This window comes from Artemia franciscana, chromosome 13, assembly GCF_032884065.1.
Source record: "Artemia franciscana chromosome 13, ASM3288406v1, whole genome shotgun sequence".
Classification (NCBI taxonomy): Eukaryota; Metazoa; Arthropoda; class Branchiopoda; order Anostraca; family Artemiidae; genus Artemia; species Artemia franciscana.
The window spans coordinates 28821592-28844261 of NC_088875.1; the positions used below are offsets into that span (position 1 = coordinate 28821592).

The 22670-nt window shown below is 36.7% G+C and overlaps 1 protein-coding gene across 2 annotated transcripts in view; it reads left to right on the forward strand.

Moving 5' to 3' along the window:
* The first annotated feature begins 1731 nt into the window (after positions 1–1731).
* LOC136034768 (pyroglutamyl-peptidase 1-like) overlaps positions 1732–22670 on the forward strand; it is a 92866-nt gene continuing 71927 nt past the window's right edge. For both annotated transcript variants that reach the window (XM_065716173.1, XM_065716174.1), the window contains exons 1-2: positions 1732–1865; positions 6977–7126. The gene's annotated coding sequence lies outside the window, so the exon portion shown is untranslated. The remainder of the gene's footprint in view (positions 1866–6976; positions 7127–22670) is intronic.

The window sequence follows — 22670 nt, forward strand, 5'->3', positions numbered from 1 at the left end:
TTATTGTTTTAAAAAGTAGAGTTGCAAGAAAGAATCAAACTTTAGCGCAAGGAGCGGGGTGTCGAGGAAGAAAGGCCCCTTTCATATACGGAGTAATTTCTGTTCGTTTTAAGTTTTAATGTCGCTCCTTACTTTCATTTCAAAAAACTTGTTTTTTTTTATTTAATTTCTGAAAGTCTTTGAATTAATGCATGTCTGATTTTGGCTCTCCGTACATAAATTATTAAAATGAAATTTGCATATTAATTCTTTTTTTGGCTAAATGGCTTTCTCTTAGTTTTGATCAGACGATTTTGAGAAATAAGGTGTGGGGAAGGAGGCCTAGTTGCCCTCCAATTTTTCGGTTACTTAAAAAGGCAACTAGAACTTTAATTTTTAACGAACGTTTTTATTAGTAAAAAATATACGTAACTTAAGAATTAACTTACGTAACAAACTTTTATATTCTTATATTTTTGATTATATATATGAGGGAGTTTGTCCCCTCGTTAATACCTCGCTATTCACACTAAATCTTTTTGTCCCAATTCTTTAAGAATGACCCCTGAATCAGAAAGGCCGTAGAATAAATAGTTGAAATTACTAAAACTAATTTAGCATAAAGAGCAAAGTATGTATCTCCTCCTAAGTACCTCGCTCTTTTTGCTAAAGTATTTTTAGAACCCCTCATGTGAGTAATAATCTCTGTTCGTTTTAAGTTTTAATGCTTCTCCTTACTTTCAATTGAAAAAACTTTTTCATGTTTATATTTTCATTGTTTTTTTTTTAATAGTAATTTTAGAAAATCCTGCGCCCTTTTCATTGAATTTCTCTTCCCCCATGAAATATATCTCCAAGGAAAGATCCTCCCATATAGCCCCCTCCCCTGAAACCCACACCCAAACCGAAAAAAAATCCCCCTGAAAACGTCGGTACGCTTCCCAATAACCATTAATGTATGTAAACATTGGTCAAAGTTTGTACTTCCAGCCCCTCCCCCAGGGACTGTGGGGGGGGGGGGGGGTTAAGTCATCCCCAAAGACATAGTTATTATGGTTTTCGACTATACGGAACAAAATGGCTATCTCAAAATTTTGATCCGTTGACTTGGGGAAAAAATGAGCTGGGAGGGGGCCTAGGTGCCCTCGAATTTTTTTGGTCACTTAAAAAGGGCACTAGAACTTTTCATTTCCGTTAGAATGAGCCCTCTTGCAACACTCTAGGACCACTTGGTCGATACGATGACCCCCTGAGAAAAAAAAACAACAAACAAACAAATAAACACGCACTCGTGATTTGTCTTCTGGCAAAAAATACGAAATCCCACATTTTTGTAGATTGGACCTTGAAATTTGTTCTTTGGGAGTTCTCTTATACACTGAATGCGATGGTGTGATTTTCGTTAAGATCCTATGACTTTTAGGGGGTGTTTCCCCCTATTTTCCAAAATAAGTTAAATTTTCTCAGGCTCGTAACTTTTGATGACAAAGACTAATTTTGATGAAACTTATATATTTAAAATCATCAAAAAAATCGATTCTTTTGATATATCTTTTAGCATCGAAATTCCGTTTTTTAGAGTTTCGTTTACTATTGAGCCGGGTCGCTCCTTACTACAGTTCGTCACCACGAACTGTTTGATTCAGATAGTGCGCTGACGTAGGAGTGTGGGACCGCCTTTGCTCGTCGGTGACTGGCTTATAATTAAACTTTGTATACACAATGTTCTACAATGTAAGACAGTTTTGTTTCAGTACTGCTGTGACACACATCTATGAATTTACCTATATAGAGAATACTTTCAGAGTAAAATAGGATTTCGTTTTTAAACTCATTCTAACCAAACATGATGATTCCCTCTGCACAACAAAGGAGTTAAAGAACAGGTGGCTTTTTAAACGTTTACATCTTATAATACCTTGTCGCTCCTTAACTTCAAGTTACTCAGCGTCCTTTGTCGTGTGGAGTAAACTTTGGTGGTATATCCCCCGTAGGTTATGTCTATGCAACCTGGTTCTACAAAGTTGGAGCTCAAGGAAAAATATAGACAATACATGTCTAAAATTGGGCTCTTAAGGGTGAGAGGTTCCAATGTATAGTCATCCCTTGGATGTTATTGTATCCTTGGGTTTTTTTTTCGTGGGGAGGATTACAAAAGATTTTTTGCGGAGGTACATAAAAAACTTTTAAACATGCATAAAAATTTGTTCGTGTCCATTTTTGTTGCGTTTTTGCGATTCGGACAAACATTTGGGGGGGGTGTCAAGCGCCCTGGATAGGGCCTTGATTGTGTAAAAAAAAAATGTCAGAAGTCTCAAATTTTAGCGTACATGAAACATTCTTAAATAAATCTAGGTTGTAGCACAAATGAAGCTTTTTGCGCCTCATGTGTGTTATAAAAGTCAGACTTTCAGAAGCAGAAATGCCGCACGGTTAAGCCATAAGGAAAATGTGTATCTTAGATTAAAAATAAAAATCTAATTTATGGCTTACAATTTAGGGTCTAATCATGCCTTGGAAATGTCTTTTGAAGTCATCTCCACCCCTTCATCTCCAAAAGATACTAGTCTTTGAAGAAGTTGGGAGAGCTTTGTGCTGTGAAAGTAAAACTTTTATAAATAGATATGTAGCACAAAGGAGACAGCAAAAAGGAGCTTTACGCTTCATAACTTTGCTAAATCTTGATTTAAAAGGTTTTAAGGGATTTTTTAAAACTTTAAGCCTAAGGCCTACCAGTTTAAAAAAATAGGTTACTTTACGCGTTACAATGTGATTTTAAGTTTTTACAGATATTTGCAGAGATAAAATCCTGTCCAGATTATTAGATTTGTATTCTCAAAACCTAAAATTAAAGAAAAGTACGCTCAAATCAAGGTTAAGGGAAACAAATGTTTTGTTAAAGGTACCCACAATTGAGCGACGATTTTTTGGAAAAGCTAAGACAGATATAGATCCTGCCTTCCATGCAATTTACTAAGCTTTAGATTAGGGAGGGAGTATAGACATGAGCTTGAAAACACTTTGTCGGGGTATAATTTAGACTCTTGATTTCTTTCTGAAGGTTTCATTCATTTAACAATTAGTTCACTTCGTTTAATTACAAAATGATATAACTCATAATATGTCATAATATGTATAATAATAAAATGTCTGTCCAAGAGAAGACATGAAAGCACTTGATACCCGGCGACCACATATATAACAATTGCTTGCCAAACAAAACTCTTAACAAACGAACAAAACAAACAAAAAAGAAAATATAAAAACCAAATTATGACCAATCTGCAATTATGAAAATAAAAAAAAAAATATGCAAAAATAATAAAAGTAAAACATAAGGGAAAAGAAACGAAAATACAAAAAAAAAATCTGTGAACGAAGACCCAAAAGAAAGTTTTTCATTTTACTCTTAAATAAACTCAACCAAACTGAATTCTAAGACAGTGAAAAGCCGATCATATAGTATTTACCAGGTTTTGTAGCTTGAGCAAAGCTAAAACTACGTTAAATGCGGTACAAAAAATTGAGCCGGATCGATTGATACAGTCTGCCCGGTATCGGGAGGGGTTCCTTTTCGCAAAAGTGTCATATAAACCTGTTTGAATTATCGTAGCCGACTCCTATACGTATATCCTAATAACAATGAATCGATGACCAAATTTCATTGGAGGAAAAATCATTCACAGTATAGTTATCTAGATTTGATTTTTAAATATATGTCTATTTGGCTTCTGTTTTGGCCAATTTAAATCAATTGGTGGATTTCGTTATCATGACTGTCGATCGCATCACACATGACTTAAAGCCGTCTCACCAAGGAATGTACACGCTGGAATCATCTGCCACCTTCTAGTGCCACTCGTCAGGTGGCAGCTCTAAATCCCCAAATGAGGTATAAACTATTCTTTTTTATCGTCATTTGATTTGTGGTCTCTTGATGATGCTTAACGCTAGACGACTAGATTAAAAAAAAAGTTTTTAAAGAAATATAGAAACCCTTCTGCACAGCTCTGTTCGTCCTTGTACAACCATTTAATTCTTTATAATGGATCAAAAGTTTTAATTCGGTGAGAAAAAAAAATCGGTTTTCCTACATCGGTAAGTTAGGCAGGTATGCACTTCAACGAGGTTTTGACCTTATGCACAAATCCAAACACCTAGGACAAACAGTGTACCCTAACTATTAACCAAACAGAAGGGTCCATGGACATACCAAATTGGAGGCAAATAGTTAGGGGAATTTTTTTTCGTGTTTATATTTCCTTTTGCAGTCGTCATTATATCTATGTTGATAGGATCAGTCACGCCATGGCTATGTTCATGGAAGCGGCCACATCATGTCTTTACTTTTTTTTAAGTTTTTAGGATCCCGCTCAACGTTTCCCTAAGGCTGAGGCTTTTTTTATCCTGGCCATTAAATACCTATGAGTTTTTACTGAATAAGTTTTCCAAAATAGAAAATAATAACGTACAACACTGCTTTATGTGGTATATATATTAATGCAACTTTATATAGGAGCTGCCATTCAAAATTCTGATTTCGACAACCCTTACACTATGATGGGCCCTTGTGAGCTCCCTGGCCAGTAATGCTATTACTTTTCCGCTATAGGAGCTTTTTCATCTCTTTTTTATTATATATCAATAACAAAAAGGAAATTGTTTGGTCCAATCAATTGTTTTCAATATAGAAACTTCCACCGCTTCATGTGGGATACTATTTATTTCTTTTGTTTATTAGCTTTGCTTTCTTCTAAAAATCTTTTGAAATTATTTCATGCACCCAAAAATGTCATGTACTTTATTGCTATAATTTTTTCTGCAGTTGTAGCTAAGTTATGCTTAATACTTTTAACCAGTTCAAATTTGTATCTATTTGCCCGTTTCCGCTGACCTTAACCGCATTTTTTGAATAACAGCGAATTGGCACGAGAGTTTGTAAATTGTTTATGGCAAAAATTAATATTGGAATCAAGCTTTGATCACGTGTTTGCTGTCAGTTCCTAAGCACATAGAATTCCAATCGCGGATATTTTCTTTTTTGTCAATTCTTTACTTAGAAGAAGAATAGTTATTGCTCGTATGAATATTTAGATACAAAATATAACTTATGTTCTGCTTCATTAAGAATTATTTTTTTCTCGTGTCTTGAAATTTTGAATTATGTTATACACAATTATAAAAAAAAACTCGTTTAAAGCTATCTCACTCACGAATTTGGCCCCAAAAGCCATAAATCGACCACCCCTAGATAATTGTACAGGACCTTAAATTTAGCTAAGCTTAAACGATCCCTGGTGCAATTTTAGTAGCGATAAAATGTTTCCAGCATTAATGGAGACTCATTAGCATGAAACAACAAATTAAAAAAAATTCCCATGAACAATCCGTAGCCCCCCCCCTCTTACCAATTTGTATAGTCTTAATATAAATTGTACTAAAAAGACTATTTTGTTTTTTCCAAACTCTACAATCTATTTTTTTTGTGTTCAGGGGATTTGTTTCATGTATACTCTGGATTCTTTTTTAAACTTTCAATTCATGTAATGTTAATGTTTTTGTCACTATTATACCGCAATCACAACGAACTCCAAGTGCACCCCCCCCCCCCTCCCGGCTCTCATTTGTTTTCTAGATCCATTAAGAAATATTTAAATCATCCAAGCCCCATGGAGCGAGATACCGAATATATATACTCTCAAACAGGGATTGCAGAAGAGGAGTCAGCCACCCACTGCTTTCTCCCTAGAATGTCAAAATATACAACAAGTGCAAAATATTGTGACATCCGATAAAAAAAAACTTATACTTTTCTGGCAATAAAGCATTTTTCTCGAATTTACAACCGCCTGATAAAATTTCCTCGTTGACCTAACCAATCCCCCCACTCCCCCCACTCACCCCCTTATGAAAATGTCTTTGGCTGCCGGTCCGCTGAAGATTTTCCTAAATTGGTATTTACTATCTTGGTTATGTTTTTACTCATGCCTTAAGGCCTAGCCTAAGTCCAAGCATTTTACTCTCTAGTCAATTCTTTTTCTGAGGCGGAAACTCGGTCAAAGACAAAAGTGTCAGTTTTCTTCGTCACTTTATTCAAGGAGGAAATTAGAGAAATTATTATTTGAGGACAATGGAGGACAATCACTCATAAACAATCCGAGTGGTTAGTCCCTTCGTCTAATTTCTGCATTCTCACGCGCTCCGATTACAGCTGCATCTAGTCTTTTGAGGGGAACTTCAGAACACAAATATGTAAAGTATTTGAAGGGACTACAGCCAGTAAGTATGAATTATAGGAATAAGTTCCTGATTATTGAATAGAATTTTTTGCTCTATTTTTTGATACCCCACAACAACAGTGCCAAGTGTAGCAATCTAGAATGCAAACCCGAAACAGGTTGTATAATTATTTTGAAATTATAAAAAAATAATTGTCGGCTTTAAGATTTGATTAGATCAAAATATTCACCAGATTTTTTCTATCCGTTAAAATAAAACCGCCGAAATCACTAATTCAGGAACGACAGGCAAACTCCAAATGTTTAACGTGGGAGGTATAGGAAGATCCCTTAAGAGCCCGTCCTGCCTTAATTCATTATCATGATAGCAGACAGGAAGCACAGCCAGAATGGATGTCTTTTGACAAAAATACAACAACTCTTTCAGACTTTACGCCCTAGCTATTGCAAAATTTTATTGCAAATTGCAAAAAAAATATTGCAAATTGTAAAATTTTAGTAGACTCGTTCTACTTCCGTGGCAAAACTAGGCAGATAGTAATGGAACTGGAGGTTAGGTTTAAAGAGTCAGTTCTAAACAATTTAATAAAATATTGGGAATAAAAATGAGGAACAGAAAAAAGTTCTAGAGGAATATTTTTTATCAAAAGTAAGAAATTAGGGAACGTAAACTCTGGAAGAAATATCGCATTTATCAATTTTTTTACGGTAGTAATCCTCCAGAATAACCTTGTTTGATTCAAGGATGTCTTTTTCAGGTCACCTGACTGGCTAGCCAAGATATCCATTTCAACTCTCCTCTAATTAACATTGTCGTTTGAGCACACGGAACATCCTTCAACTACCCCAGCATTCATAGCAGTAGGACCTTGTAGGGTGTATTGCAGAAACTTTGTGTGCGAATTTTGGTGAGTGCTTTCCATTCAAATCATGTTGTACTGGAAGTCAAATCTAAACTACATATGGTACGTCTTTTTCTGTAGAAAAAAAAGGAAGTGGAGATACCTGATTTGCCATGTGGTTCATTTAAAATACCTCCTCATTCAATAGTTAAGTGTTTTTTTCATGAATAATTCCTGAGGAAGAGATAAACCTGAAACCTTGTTTTGGTGTGGCAAAGATAATACATAATTTTTCCACTATGTGAACTGTCTCGTAATCAAGTTTTCTAAGTAAAATAAAAACAGAATAACGTAATGAACTGCTTGCTTTCACTTTGTGCATTTACAAAATTTTCTAGGATAAGGACGGCACGAAAACTGAATATGTTTGGAAATCAAAACTGAATTCAAAACATTGCAAGAGTATAGGCATTTGCTCGAGAAATTGTTTGGAATTTTCTTGTATAGTTGCACGTCACAACATGAGGTGTTTGGTGATGGAGATAGAGTTTGAAAATGAAAGCACCAGGTGAAGTTACTTTGTCACCTAAAGACTACTAAGGTGTATATTAAAAAAAAAAAAAAAAAAAAAAAAAAAAAAAAACCTGAAAACTTTGTGTTTGACTTATCAAACTCAAAAAATAATTTTGTAGATACTATTTCTGTTTCGGATGGAATACCCCCAAATTGCCACCAGGTGATTCAGACATATCCAATCGTGGGTCATGCGAGAAATTCCTAAAAAGATTTAAAAAGTATCTTTATACAGGTACCCAACCAGATATAAATATAAAGTGATTTTGTGAGATTTTAAGGACTGTGACACTGGAAATAGGCGGTGGAACTCCTGTCCTAAGCAGAAATTAGTTTTCAAAAGGTTGTAAAAAGCAAAAATTATCTTGTAATTTTATATATAAATTTCATTGAGTTTCCCAATTTTGTGGAATTCCTTTCGCTTTTCCTTTAAATGACAAAGTGCTCCCACTGACAAGATAAGAATCAAAAAACGATCATAAAATACAACAAAGCTGTTGTACAAGAAGGTACGTTAAGAAAACGAAGAACGAATTCATTTTTTAATAGCCATTTTAATGGGATTATGGATCGAGTAACTAGAATAAAGCTTACAGGCAAATCTAATGTCCCAAACCTAAGAGGTTGTAAACGTCGTCGAAAAATAAGACCAAAGCTCGTAAAACAGAAGCGAGGCATCGTAAAAATGAAATGTAGTAAAATGGCACACAATAATGTGTTAGGAATTTTTTGTGGGCTAGAATTTCAAGACAAGATTTAAAATTTTTATTGGTGGAAATAAAGCAGACGGGTTAGTAATTAGCAAATGCTCGGATTCGCGAAAAATTGCATTTATGAGCCGATATAAGGCAAACCTTGAGGGGTGGATTGAGGGATAGCCTACTCTTTGAAGCAGAATTGAGGGAAGCGGTGGTGCACAAAACTTAAAAGGTGTAACAACAAAATAAGTGCAAAGAATTCCCCTACCCTGGAATATTACCCTCGGAAAAATTTATGTGGAATATTTTACCCTCAAAAATTTCCTGAGTAGAAAATACGCCCTAAAAATTCCTTCCGTGGGAAACTTCCCAAAAAAATTGCTCCACCAGAGGAAACCCCCTGGAAAATTCCCCTATATTCCCTTGGATAATTTTGGATGTTCATTAGAAAGGAAACAGAAAGTTCTACTCACCTGTTTAAGTGAGAGGCAATACTTTAGCGTTACACAAAGTAAAGAGCTATTAGGCTTCAATGAATTTTTTGTTATTTTTTTAAATTTTATTTACCAGAGGCACTTCATATGGAAGAGCCGGCCGTGTTAAACTCAGAAGGGGCTCATTCGATTGCGACTTATAAACTCAGGTGCCCTTTTTAAGAGTCAAAAGGGATTGGAGGCCACTATCCCCCCCCCCCCCGTGCCGATTGTCCCCAAGCATATTTGATCAAAACTTTAGATAATCATTTTGTTTAAAATAGTCCTAAATTAAAATAGCCATTCTTCCAGAGTTTGCATCACCCTACAAGCACCCAGGGCAAGGGCTATAAGCTATGCAAGTTACCCATGGTTAAAATATAAGGTTTGTATCAGAAAGTTTGCTGTATAAACTTTGGATGGGACTCATTGAATTAGAAATCAAAAGTTTCAGTCCCATTTTTAAGATTCAGAAGTGATCGGATACCAACCACCTCACCCCACACCCTTCCCCCCACCATAAGTTTCTGATGAAAATTTTGAGATCGTCATTTTATTCGAAATAGAGCAAAGGTAAAATAACTATGTTTCCAGGGTTGACAACCCAATCCCCCTCCCGCAGCCCCTGGTGCAAGGTTAGCTATCAAAGTGGCTCATTGTTATCATATATGGTTTTTTTCTTAAGATTATAAGGCTTATTTGATCCTGGATCCCCAATAAGCTTACCCTCTCTATTTTCGGGAATATTTCTGGTATATTGTGTTATTATCAAAGAAAACACTAACATTAAAACCCAAAAAGAACAGAATTCATTTCGCATGCTGGGAGGCTAGTTTTTCCTCATCCCCAACTTCCTCTTCATGGTCGTAGAAGCTTAGAAGGATGCTCATTCGATTGGAAATTGAGAGATCTAGTCCTTTCTTTAGATTGAAAGTTTTTGGAGATCAACCAGCCCCTGTCCTATAACCGTGTTTAATAATAGGGTCCTGTTTGATATCTAGAAAGGGATCACCCATCCATGATCATTCTTTAGAAAAAAGGCACAATTCCAAATATTTAAAGATGAGAGCTTCAAACCTTTACAGTAGGGTTTTTTGATTGTTTTGTTGTTAAGGAGGGGGCATATACCCCAAAGAGTGTATTTTAATTCCAAAATATCCTAACTCTCATTGTGTGGTAAAGTTTGTACCGTATAGCCCCTAGAGGGGGTAAGTCAATAGGGTGACTAATAACTATGGTAACGTCCAAATTTATGGTTGGCCTGAACTACATATATGAGACGTTCCTACTGAGCATATACGAGGAGTCCAAGATAAATTACTGATTACTTTGAATGAACTCAAACAATAATGGTACAAATTTTGAGGGCTCAACAAACTTGGTACTGGGAATCTCGTCCCCACAGATGTAAGAGCACAATATGTAATTTAAAACTATAAGAAATTATGGCCTTTGGATAAATACAAAGGAAGTTCTAAGGAAGGAGGCAGGGGGATGTGGGGGTAGAAATTGATATTTAATCCCCCTTGATTTTTTGGGAACACACTGTTATCATGAAATTAATCATCCCCAACCTTCTTCTCATGGTCGTAGAAGCTTGGGAGGATGCTCATTCGATTGAAAATAGAGAGTTTAGTCCTTTTATTAAGAGTCGAAAATTAATGGAGACCAATCCAGACCCTGTCCTAAAATTGGTTTGATATCTGATCCTTTTTTTACCCTTTAGGACATCTGATCGACATTTAAGGTACCTATTTTGTACTTTCTCTGTGGTTGCTACATTTTGTACATGGGGGAGTATTCTATAGGGGAGAATTTTCAGCATGGCTTTGGGGGATTTTCCCAGGGAGAAAATGCCGGCCCTTACAAAATAATAGTTGTGTCTAGGCCTACATACTAGGCATCCATGCTGAATTTGTATCTACTATTAATATATAATGGTAATTATTTGGGCATCTGTAATGCTTTTAAACGGGCGTGTAAGCTATTTAGCCTAGAGTGAAATTGAGCTCTAGAGAAATGATGATGTTTTTAAGGATTTAAAGTGTCATCTGGGTCTACTTCGTAGTTACTAGTCAATGTTAAGGCCAAAAAATGACAGATATCATGGGAAATAAAAATTACTTTTGGTCATTGATACTGGCAACCAAGTTTCTTATAATGTTCCTTATAAGTTCCAAGTTTCTTGTAAGGGCTTAGTGTTCTGTGATGACAACAAAAGTCGCAAGTCTAACCAAAGGGAAATTTTCTAAAGCTAACTGAGTTGACTGGTGAAATAGATCCTTAACTTCGAGAAGCGATTAAAACAGAGATGTGGATATTACGGTTCACCAAAATTATAAAATTAGATCAATAAAAGTATTGCTGTTTTTTTTTATCACAGAGCGGCCTACTCTTTTTGGTCTCTTCTAAAAACAGCAGTAAATTTTTGTTATACGATAGATAGTGATTGATAGCTCGGGGGTAAGATATGGTGGCTTGGTGTTGGAAACACCACTTGGAGTCTACAATTTTGAAAAGTTAGATGCCCTGTCATTAAACAAAGCCATTACTGAGTTGATTCTTTGGAGCAAGTTAAATTGGGGTTGATCTATTTCTAAGTGTTTTAATCGAGAATTAGCTGTTGGAAGCATCACTAATCGACTTTGAGTTTTCCAGTTATAACTGGAAAACTCAAAGTCGGTTAGTGATGCTTCCAACATAATAGAAGTCATAGCTTGATTTTGGTAAAGTAAGGTTTCACCAGTCTACATTTATGCTGAAAACTTAAATCATTGTGGTTTGGCAAGGAAGGGCTAGCAATATCTGGAACCTAGATTTTATTTTATTTTTTACACAGATCTAGGACCTCGCTTGTTTTTCTTTCGACTCAGTTTTTGACAAAGCTACAAAATTTTGGAGTTCACCCTTATCTCGCTTTTTGCATTGAATCTGTCAGTGGCTGTGACTTAGTTAAAAGTTTGCAGTGGAGTGGGGAAGGGCTGAGTAAAGTTAAGACTTTTATAGTGAGTAAGGATCTAACCAAAAGACGCCCCCAATACTCTCCATGTAATTATTTAAATTTTTGAGATAGAATTTTTGCCTCATAATGGTTTTACGATTTAAAAAGTGTGCCTACAAGACTCACGCAGATATAGGAGGCCAAAACTTTGAAATGACCCGTTCTTCACAGATCTGTTCTTTTACTCCGTTAGCAGAGACCTCACACTCTACGCGTTAGCGTTAAGTAAGGATCTAACTCTTTTTCACCAAATCAGTATATAACAGTGCTGCGAAAATCTGCGATTTGTATCAAAACAGAACTTAACACGTAGCATCACATAGACTATGCAGGTCACATTATTTTCCCCAGATCATTTCGATTGAAAATCCTTGCAGGGGTAATAAGCAGAGGGGTTGGGTGGATTCTATGTCTATATCTTACGTTTGACGAGCCCAGAAAAGTTAATACCTGAGGAGTACATCATCCTTTAATAGGTTAACGCTAACGCGTAGAGTGTGAGGTCTCTGCTAACGGAGTAAAAGAACAGATGTGAAGAACGGGTCATTTCAAAGTTTTGGCCTCCTATATCTGCGTGAGTCTTGTAGGCACACTTTTTAAATCGTAAAACCATTATGAGGGAAAATTCTATCTCAAAAATTTAAATAATTACATGGAGAGTATTGGGGGCGTCTTTTGGGGAAAACGAGCCCAGGTGGGGGACAGAGGCTCTCAATTCACTTTTGATCCTTTAAAAGGGCACTAGACCTCTCAATTTCCAATCGAATAATCCCTTTCTCTAAGCATCTGCAGTACCTGTGCATTCCATGTTTTCCACTTTTCAATTAGCTCTTACATCATGACAGTATCCGATCTCTTACCCTTCATGCGATGGCCTGCTTAGCCTAAGAAAAAGGCCTCAAATTTTTGAATTTCCCACTCCATTTGGTTTTGAGAGTTATCAAAGGTGACGGAGCCACTGAGAGGAGAGCACTTGAAACTGACGAAGATCTCAGTTAGTGCATCTCAAGAGTACTTCAAAAGCCAGTAATGACGATTTACGGGGTTGAATCCCTAACCACTCATTGGACTCCCGGCCAAGGGCGGAAAATTAGGAGATCGGTACCTGCGTTACGCAGATCATTGGTCAGCATGCGCAAAGAGTTTTTTTTTTTTTTTTTAATTCAACAACATAGGTGGTGATCATGTTGAAAAGACGTCTTTTGGTTTTTTGGTCGAAGATCTTGACTAAAAAAAAAAAGAAAAATTTATTTGGAGTTTCCTTTATATTTACTAATGAACAACACTAAATTTGGCAACGTACATGCAGGAGGCACAGTAAGGACCACTCCTTTAATGCCATTGAAAGTTTTCCTCATCTGAAAATCGGGTGACAGCACATTAAAATGCGTAAGAATGTGAGTATTTGGCTATAAAGCAACAATTATCTAAAGAATCATCAGATCTGTGGCGTAATTCCTTCAAAATTCGGGGGGGGGCAAAGTTGGCGCCAATTTTACTAAATCAAGTGAAAATTACTGTAAAAACTGAAAACTAAGCCATTTGGTACTATAAAGTATTAATTAGTACTATAAAAGTACAATAAAGTGCTTTATAGTGCTATAAAGGTAAATATAAACTAAAGAAAACTATCCGTTTCTGTTGATACTTGAATTATGCAGGCTTATCTTAGTTTTGACACAGTTTTTGAAGGAACTAAAATTCGGCCACATAAACCAAGGTCTGGGAGGGGCAGATGCCCCCTGCCCCATAGCAATTTACGCCCCCTGTATCAGACCCCCCGACAAAAAAACTTTTGATCCCTCTGAAGTTTTATTTGTGAATAGCAATAACGCATTCCAATGATATATATTTTTTTTCCGTTTTAGAATGTTAAAGCATGTGACGGCATAAATCTTTGCTTTTTAAAAGTTTAGCTAACCGACCTACCCTCTATAGGCTAACACTTTCATTAAGAGTATTGTGATTTTTATGAATGTCTCTAGCCAAATCATAAAATGTTACCTATAAATTATTTTATAACAACTATTTTTTTTTCCCCGCTTGCTGTTACTAGGTTGCCATTTTCAGCAAACTGGCTCTTATATTGATCTGTTTACTTTAGGTTCGGAGCTAAACTTTAAAGGATAAATCTCATTTAAAATATAATCTAAGTCGAAAATCCCGGAAAAATGGTTCTCCTGGGATGGTAAACATGTTAATATCTCTGGAAAAACTGAAAATATTTTGCCAAAAACAATAGGGAGGGATAAATGTTACGAATAAAAATTTAAAAAAGGAAATCGTAATATGTATTTACTTCTTTAGCCTTTCCGTAGCTTAAAAGGAGAAAACATGCAGATGAGTTGTACAAGCATGTACAAAAGAGTATAAAATAGCCCTCGCCCTATTAACCTTGAAAATTAATTTGAGCAGAATAGACAAATGTGGTAATTAATGTTTTTCTACAATTCAATTACTTGCAATTACTTGCTCTTTCTGTTTTCCAATTAATTTCCATATTTTGGATCGAACCTTATATATATCAGCGAGTTTGTGGTAATGAACTGTCAGTAAAGAGGGGCTCATGCCAATAGTAGCCAAAACTCTAAAAAAAGGATTTTGATAACAATATATACATCAAAAGAATCTGTTTTACAGGTCGGTTCCAAATATTAAAAATTAATTACTTCAAAATTCATCTATTAAAAGCTATTAGAAAAAAAACTTGCTTAATATTACAAAAGGAAGTAAATGCTGCCGAATCGGGGTTTAATCTCGGTGAGAATTTTGTCATTAAATGTAACATTTTTGAGGACCCTGTATTTAAGTATTTATAATGTTTCTCATCAAAACTTGAGGCAAACATTGTGATGTATCAACCTATATATGTTTTTACAAATAATGCTTGATTTTCACCATAATTAGTATTTAAGTATTTTAAGGTTGTTACAATTGCCCAATCTTGAGGTTGCCCCTACTTCTACCATTACTATTACTACCATGACCGTAGGCTGCATCTTGTATAGGGGAGTGGCAGCTGATTCTGTGATAGAGGGGGGGTGAAGTTACAACGCAAAATCTCACATTACCAGACAGTTCTAAATTATCTATTGAAATCTTGAAATCTTTATTTATCAATAATCACCAAAGGTCGTAAAAATCGTAAATCATCAATTAACCTTAGCATTTATCTTTTTGGATTACTATTCTCTTATTATCTCCTTGCAATACTATCATAGGCAGCGCAATAGCTCTGCTTACGTAAAGAGCGATGTGGGCACAATGCATTATTCTTTCTTTTTTTTTTTTTTTGGTTTTAGACCAGGGCTCTTCGTATTGAAGGGGTTGTCGTGGAAACTTCGAATAGGGCAATTCGATTGGAAGTTCAAAGGTCTAGTGCCCTTTTTAATGGTTGAAAATGATTGGAGGGCAACTAACCCCCCGCCATCCAACGCCCACCATTTCCCCAAAAACATCCAATCAAAATTTTTAGAGAGCCATGTAGTTGACAAGCCCAAAAATTATGTCTTTGAGGATGACAACCCTCCACAGCCATCAGGGCAAGGGTTGTAAGTTATGCCCTGGGGGTACATAAGATATATATAGAAAGGGTGATCGCATAAAATTCGGAGGAGGCTCATTGGATTGGAAATCAGAAGTTCTAGTGCCCTTTTTAAGCTTCAGAGTAATCGGAGGATGGATCCCCCCCAATACATCGTATTTTCCCGAAATACATCTGATAGAAATTTGAGATGGCCATTTGTTGTCTTAGAAACTTTGGAAAAATTCATTTGATTGGAAATTGAAAGGGCTAGAGCCCTTTTTTATAGCCCAAAGTGACCAGAGGGCAACTAACCCCCCTCCCACACCCACCATTTCCCCAAACACATTCAATCAAATTTTGACAGCCATTTTCTGACAGCCATTCTGGTCAACGTAATCGAAAGGTTCGAAAATTATTTTTTGAGGATGATAACCCCCCCCCAGAGCCATCGGGGCAAAGGTTGTAAGTTATGCTCTGGGGGTATATAAGGTATATAGAAAGGGTGATAGTATAAACGTTGGAGGAGACTCATTGGATTGGTAACCAGAAGTCCTAGTGGCTTTTTTTAAGATTCACTGTGATTGGAGGGTGGACACCTCCCCCCACATCTCGTATTTTCCCAAAATACATCTGATAGAAATTTTGAGATGGCCATTTGTTGTCGTGGAAATTTCGAAAAGGACTCATTTGAAGGGAATTGAAAGGGCTAGTGCCCTTTTTAATAGTCAAATGTGATTGGAGTGCAACTAACCCCTTCTACGCCTACCGTTTCCTCAAACATATTCAATCAAAAGAATTTAATACTCGGAAATGATTGGGGAACCACTAGCCCTCCTCTCACGCCCACCATTTCCCCAAAGACATCCAATCAAAATTTTGAAATTGCCATTTTGTTGAGCGTCGTTGAAAGGTCCGAAAATTATGTCTTTGAGGATGACAACCCCCTCCCCTACAGCCCTTAGGGCAAGGGTTGTAAGTTATGCCCTGGGGAATATAAGTTTTTTTACAGAAAGGGTGGTGATATAAACTTTTGGAGGATTATTGAACTGGTAATCAGAAGCTCTAGTACCCTTTATAAGATTCAGAGTGATCGGGGGGTTGACACTCCCTCCTCCCACGCCTCATATTTTCCCGAAATGCACCTGATAGAAGTTTTGAGAAGGCCATCTGTTGTCGCAGAAACTTCGAAGAAAGCTTATTCTGTTGGAAGTTGAAGGGGCAAGTGTCCGTTTTAATTGTCGAGAATGATTGGAGGGCAACTAGCCCCCTCCCCCGTCCTACACTTTCCCGAACACATCTATTAATATTTTTTAAACAACCGTTCAGCGTAGTTAATAGGTCCAGAAGTTATGTCTTTGAGGATGACAACCTCCCCCCCTCCATCCCTCAGGGAAAGGATTTTAAGTTATAACCAGGGGGTCTATAGGGTTTTTATAGAAAGGGTGGTCGTATAAATTTCGGAAGGGACTCAATGGATTGGTAATCAGAAGTTGTAGTACAGTTTTTAAGATTCAAAGTGATGGGAGGGTGGATACCCCCCCCCCCTCACATCTCGTATTTTCCAGAAATGCATTTTGTGGTCGTAGAAACTTAAAAAAGGCTCATTCGATTGGAAATTGAAAGGGCCTCTTTTAACTGTCAAAAGTGATGGGAGGGTAACAACCCCCCCCCCGCCCATCAGTTCTCAAAACATCTAGTCAAAATTTTGAGAAAGCCATCTTGTTCAACCTAGTTGAAAGGTCTGGAAATTACATCTTTAAGGATGACTACCCCCCCCTCTCTCCCACAGCCGTCAGTACAAGGGTCTTAAATTATTCACCGAGGGCGTATAAGGTTTTCATGGAGAGGGTGGTCGTATAAAATCCAGAGAGGGATCATTGGATTGGAAATAAGATGTTCTAATTCTCTTTCTAAGAGTCAAAGGGATCAATTTTCCATAAAAGCATCCGAAAAAAATGTTTAAATATCTATTGTTCAAAAAGAGTCCAAAGAACATATAATAACGCCTTTGGGGTGGACATAATTCCCCAAAGTCTGTTGTTTAGAGCTGTAAGCTATACCCCAGGGGCATATAAGATTTTTTTGGAAGGGGGTGGGTTGTGGGAAACTTAGAAGAAGCTCATTTGATTTGAAGTGTTTAGTTCTAGTTCCCTTTCAAGAGTCAAACATGAAAGAGAGCAGCTAGCCCCCCTCCCTGATATCCTCTTTTCCCAAAACTCATTCAATCGAATTTGTGAGATACCCATTTTGTTAACAATATTCTAAAAATCATATAATAATGTTTTTAGGGTGGACACAAACCCCCAGAGCCTATGGGCAAAGTGGGAACAAATACAAGAGTGGGGGTAATGGGAGCAATCCCCCAAAACGAATTTTTTTTAATAATCCTTCCAATTATACTATTGAGAACTATGTACAAGAAATGTTTGAAATAACGACAATCGATCGTTTTTCTGAGACAAAAACAATGAAACATTTCAACACAATAAAATGGTTCAAACACGGTATATGTTATAAACGTAAGACTGAAACGTTTATGTGCTGTTAGGGAGAGCCCGAGAGAGTGCAGCCGGCCGGTATAAGCATGCAAAGGTTGGTATCCCTTATCACTGCTCCCTGGAGACACAGACATAGATAAAGTGTACGTAATACATACTACTACTACTACTACTAATAACTCACTGCAACACCAAGCCGCCTGAGGCCAACACAGCTACGCACGCTCCTCTTCCAACCTAATCTATTCAAAGCCTCCCTCTTTACACCCTCCCATGAAGTTCCATTTCCTTTTAATCTTTATTTATGACATCCTCCTAACCCAGACAAGGACGACCTGCTTTTCGTGTAGCCCCAGACGGTTGGCCAAAAAGGACAATCTTCGGTAATCTGTCATCCTTCATCCGCAGAACGTGGCCTAGCCATCGCAACCTTTCTTTCATTATAGCCCTAGAAAGCGGGATTGAACCACATTTTTCGTACAACATACTGTTTGAAATACGGTCAGTCAGCCAGGTACCCAGAACAACCCGTAGGCAATTTCTCTGGAAAGCATCTAGTAAATTTTCATCTGAATAATTTCTTTTCCATCATTGAACTTGAAAAAGTCCAAGATCCCATTACCAGCGCTGTAAATGTTTCCCTCCTTTCTAGTAGCCACACAACGCTGTATGAAGTACCCTGACAATAATGCCAATTCATCTGCCTCAATTGATGGCACTGAAACAGCTTACAGTTGTGATAAAGATACTGGCTTTTCATCATGGTTGCAGCGGTAGCTGCAACCTAGTAAAGAGCGAACCACAGCCCATAGCAACAAAATAAAAAAAAAACGCATTTTGAAAAAAAACTGTCTATTGAAAAAAATGTCATCTGACACTGGATCAGGAATGGTAAGTATTGTTTCGGTTTGTTTTAAAAGTAAAGTTTATTGCGAAGACAAATTTAGGGTGATTTTGAAAAAAGCCTAAAACTCCTCGAAAATGGTGTCAGATTAAAATTGAAAGTACACCATTCTAATGAGCATGGTCGAAAACTTCCTACAAGAAAATTACAGTGCCCTTCCCTCAACAACAAGGAAAATCACGTTTTTCCGTCGGTAGCACTGACCGTCTCCTGTTTTTTTTCTTTTTTTTGCAGGCCTAGCGGGCTACCAGAACATCATAGAGAGATGCTTAATGACTTACTCAAAAGCTATTTCGCATAATTACGTGCTTTTCATAAGTTACGCCAGTAGTGACGCCATAATGACTTTAAGGGAGGCCCTGTCACTTCGATTCTCGATTGGTACACTTTTTTTAGAAACTTCTTCAAGACCAAGATGCATGTTATGTAAAAGGGAACGTTTACTTTTGTCGGTTACGTCATAAGGGATGATTTTATGAGATGCAGGGTTTTATTACATAATAGTTTCTTGGATTCTTTAAAAACCTTCAGGGGTCGCACCAAATCATGATTTTTTGGTTGTTACGTCATATTTTCATTTATTGTTACGTAATAGGACTTGAAAGTCCACTAGTCAAGCGGGAATCCCCGGTTCTAACTGAGGAGGGTAAACACCGGGGACTTTACGTAATGACGGCACACACGTGGGATGTTGTGTAATAAAAGCGCAACCACGAAATGTTACGTAATGGAAGTGCACATGTGATTATTACTTAATGGCGGCGTAATGACGATGCACACGTGTGATGTTATATAATACTTTAAGAGATTACATTTTCTTTCAAGACGTTTTTCTGACGGAACGTTTATATTCTCAACATTTTTTGTCCACATTAGGATTCGAAAGGGATACCTCCTCAATGGAACTTTGCCTTGAACATCTGAACTATGAAGGTCTTTCTAACATATTGATTCGCCTATTGCATTTTACATGATAACCTATTGCATGCAAGGAAAATCCCCTGTTCGCGCATGCTAGAATGATTAAATGAATTGCGTGTTCCCGTATGGCTACAAAAATTGGCAAATAGAGGGGAAAATTGATTACTAGAAATTGTTTAAATTTGGTATGCTCCTGTTTGTTTTATGTAATGATTTAAAGAGTGTTGTCAGATAATATTGTGGATTGCTCTTAGTGCATTTTTATTAATAGAGTCGTTTACTCTATTGGAGCTTGAATGTGCTATTAGAGATGAAATAAAAACGAGAGTATCATTATGGGTAGAATATAGTACACCTTCATATATGATCGATCGAAAGTATTTTCTTTTCTTCATCGCTACACTGAATTTAGCACATATTTTAAAAGCAATCTTGACCGAGCAAAACCACATTTTGAAGCGTAGATCGCATATTTTCTTCGATGTTCAAACAACAACATCTTTACTTGGCATTCATTAAAAAGCGAAGGTTTTTTGTTAAATATATAATTCTTGTATCTTTTAAAAGAGCTTTACAGGGTTTGAGAGACTCTGTTGTCTTATTCCGTTGACACTAAATGGCTGACACGAGGAACCCTTTGCAGGTATTATCGCAGATATGGCATTTTTTCGGACATTTGCCTGTAAAAATATTCGTTTACAATAGAATCGAACATGTAAATCTTTATGAAAAACCCCATTAGTATTTCTTCTAATGACTCCTAGCAATTGAGGCCTGTGTTGCACAATGTACCACCCCCAATGACACCCTCTGGGGGGTAAATTATCACACCTAAGGTTTTTTTAACATTTTTTCTCAAAAGTAAATTTATCAATTAAAAAAAATTACTACTGTTTAAAAAAGAACAGCGGAAACGTGCCATTTCATTGCTAGATTGCGATGTTCCATGGAATTCCAAGCCTGTGACACTGAATGGCTGAAACACGGCACCTTTCAGCAGGTATTATCACACATATGGTATTTTGCTTCCATTTGCCTGCAAAAATAATCCTTTACACTAGAATCCATCGTTTAAATTTAATAAAAAAAAACATTAGCGTTTCTGCTGATCACACCTAGCATTTGAGGCCAGCGTGACACAATGTACCACCCCGATGACATCTTCTGCAGGGCAGATTATGACACCTAGGGGCTTACAACCTTTTTCTCTAAAAAATAAATTTATAAACAAAAAATGACCATTGTTGTTATTTGAACAGCGGAAACTTACCATTTTACTGGTATATTGCGATGTTCCATGGCAATTCATAGCCTTTGTAGCTGATTAGCTGAACCACAGCACTCTCTAGCAGGTATTACCATACATATGGCTTTATCGGGCATTCTTCTGCAAAGATAATCGTTTACACTAGAATCGATCGTTTAAACTTAATGAAAAAATCCCCATTAGTGTTTCTTCTGATGACTTGTAGCAACTGAGGCCAGCTCAGCACTATGTACCACCCCTGATGACACCCTCTGGGGGTACATTATTACACCTAAGGGTTTTAAAACATTTTTCTCTGAAAAATAAATTTATAAGCCAAAAAATGGCCGATTTTTTTTTTTATTTGAACAGTGGAAACCTGCCATTCCATTGTTAGATTGCGATGCTTATTGACATTTCACACCCTTGCCACTTCTCCTTATTTTCCAGTGATTTTGTAAATAAAAATCCCCTTTATTGTTAAAAAGAACTTAAAATTTAAAAAAGCGTTTCTTGAATAGGCTTTACCTTATTACCACAACGTGTAGAAACCCAGACTAAACCATAGACATCAAGACTAAGCCGTAGAAATTCAGGCAAACTCATAGAAATCATGACCAAACTGTAGGAATTCTATGGATTGGTTTAATTGGACATGTTTAATTACATGTTGCATAACTAACGAATCAATAATTTTTGTTCGTTTTAAGTTTTGTCTTTGCTCTTTACTTCCGTGAGATTTTTTTTAATGAACATAAGTTTAAAGTCAGTCTAAAAAAGGTTACATATCTCTTTTTGTGCCCCGTTTCTGAAGTTTCAACTAATAATGTATGTACCGAAAATAAATTAAAAGTTAGATATAAACTACATGTACTAATGTGTTTCAAACAGTTCGTGGTAACGAACTGTAGTAAGGAGCGACCCGGCTCAATAGTAAACGAAACTCTAAAAAACGGAATTTCGATACTAAAAGATATATCAAAAGAATCGGATTTTTTGCTGATTTTAAATATATAAGTTTCATCAAATTTAGTCTTTGTCATCAAAAGTTACGAGCCTGAGAAAATTTGCCTTATTTTGGAAAATAGGGGGTAACACCCCCTAAAAGTCATAGGATCTTAACGAAAATTACACCATCGCATTCAGCGTATCAGAGAACCCTATAGAAAAAATTCCAAGGTCCAATCTACAAAAATGTGGAATTTCGTATTTTTTGCCAGAAGACAAATCACGGGTGCGTGTTTATTTTTTTTTTTTTTTTTTGTTTTTTTTCCCCAGGGGTCATCGTATCGACCAAGTGGTCCTAGAGTGTTGCAAGAGGGCTCATTCTAACGGAAATGAAAAGTTCTAGTGCCCTTTTTAAGTGACCAAAAAAATTGGAGGGCACCAAGGCCCCCTCCCACGCTCATTTTTTTCCCAAAGTCAACGGATCAAAATTTTGAGATAGCCATTTTGTTCCGCATAGTCGAAAACCATAATAACTATGTCTTTGGGGATGACTTACCCCCCACAGTACCTGGGGGAGGGGCTGCAAGTTACAAACTTTGACCAATGTTTACATACAGTAATGGTTACTGGGAAGTGTACTGATGTTATCAGGGGAATTTTTTGGGTTTGGGTGTGGGGTTCAGGGGAGGGGGCTATATGGGAGGATCTTTCCTTGGAGGAGTATTTCATGGGGGAAGAGAAATTCAATGAAAAGGGCGCAGGACTTTCTAGCATTACTATAAAAAAAAACAATGAAAATATAAACATGAAAAAGTTTTTTCA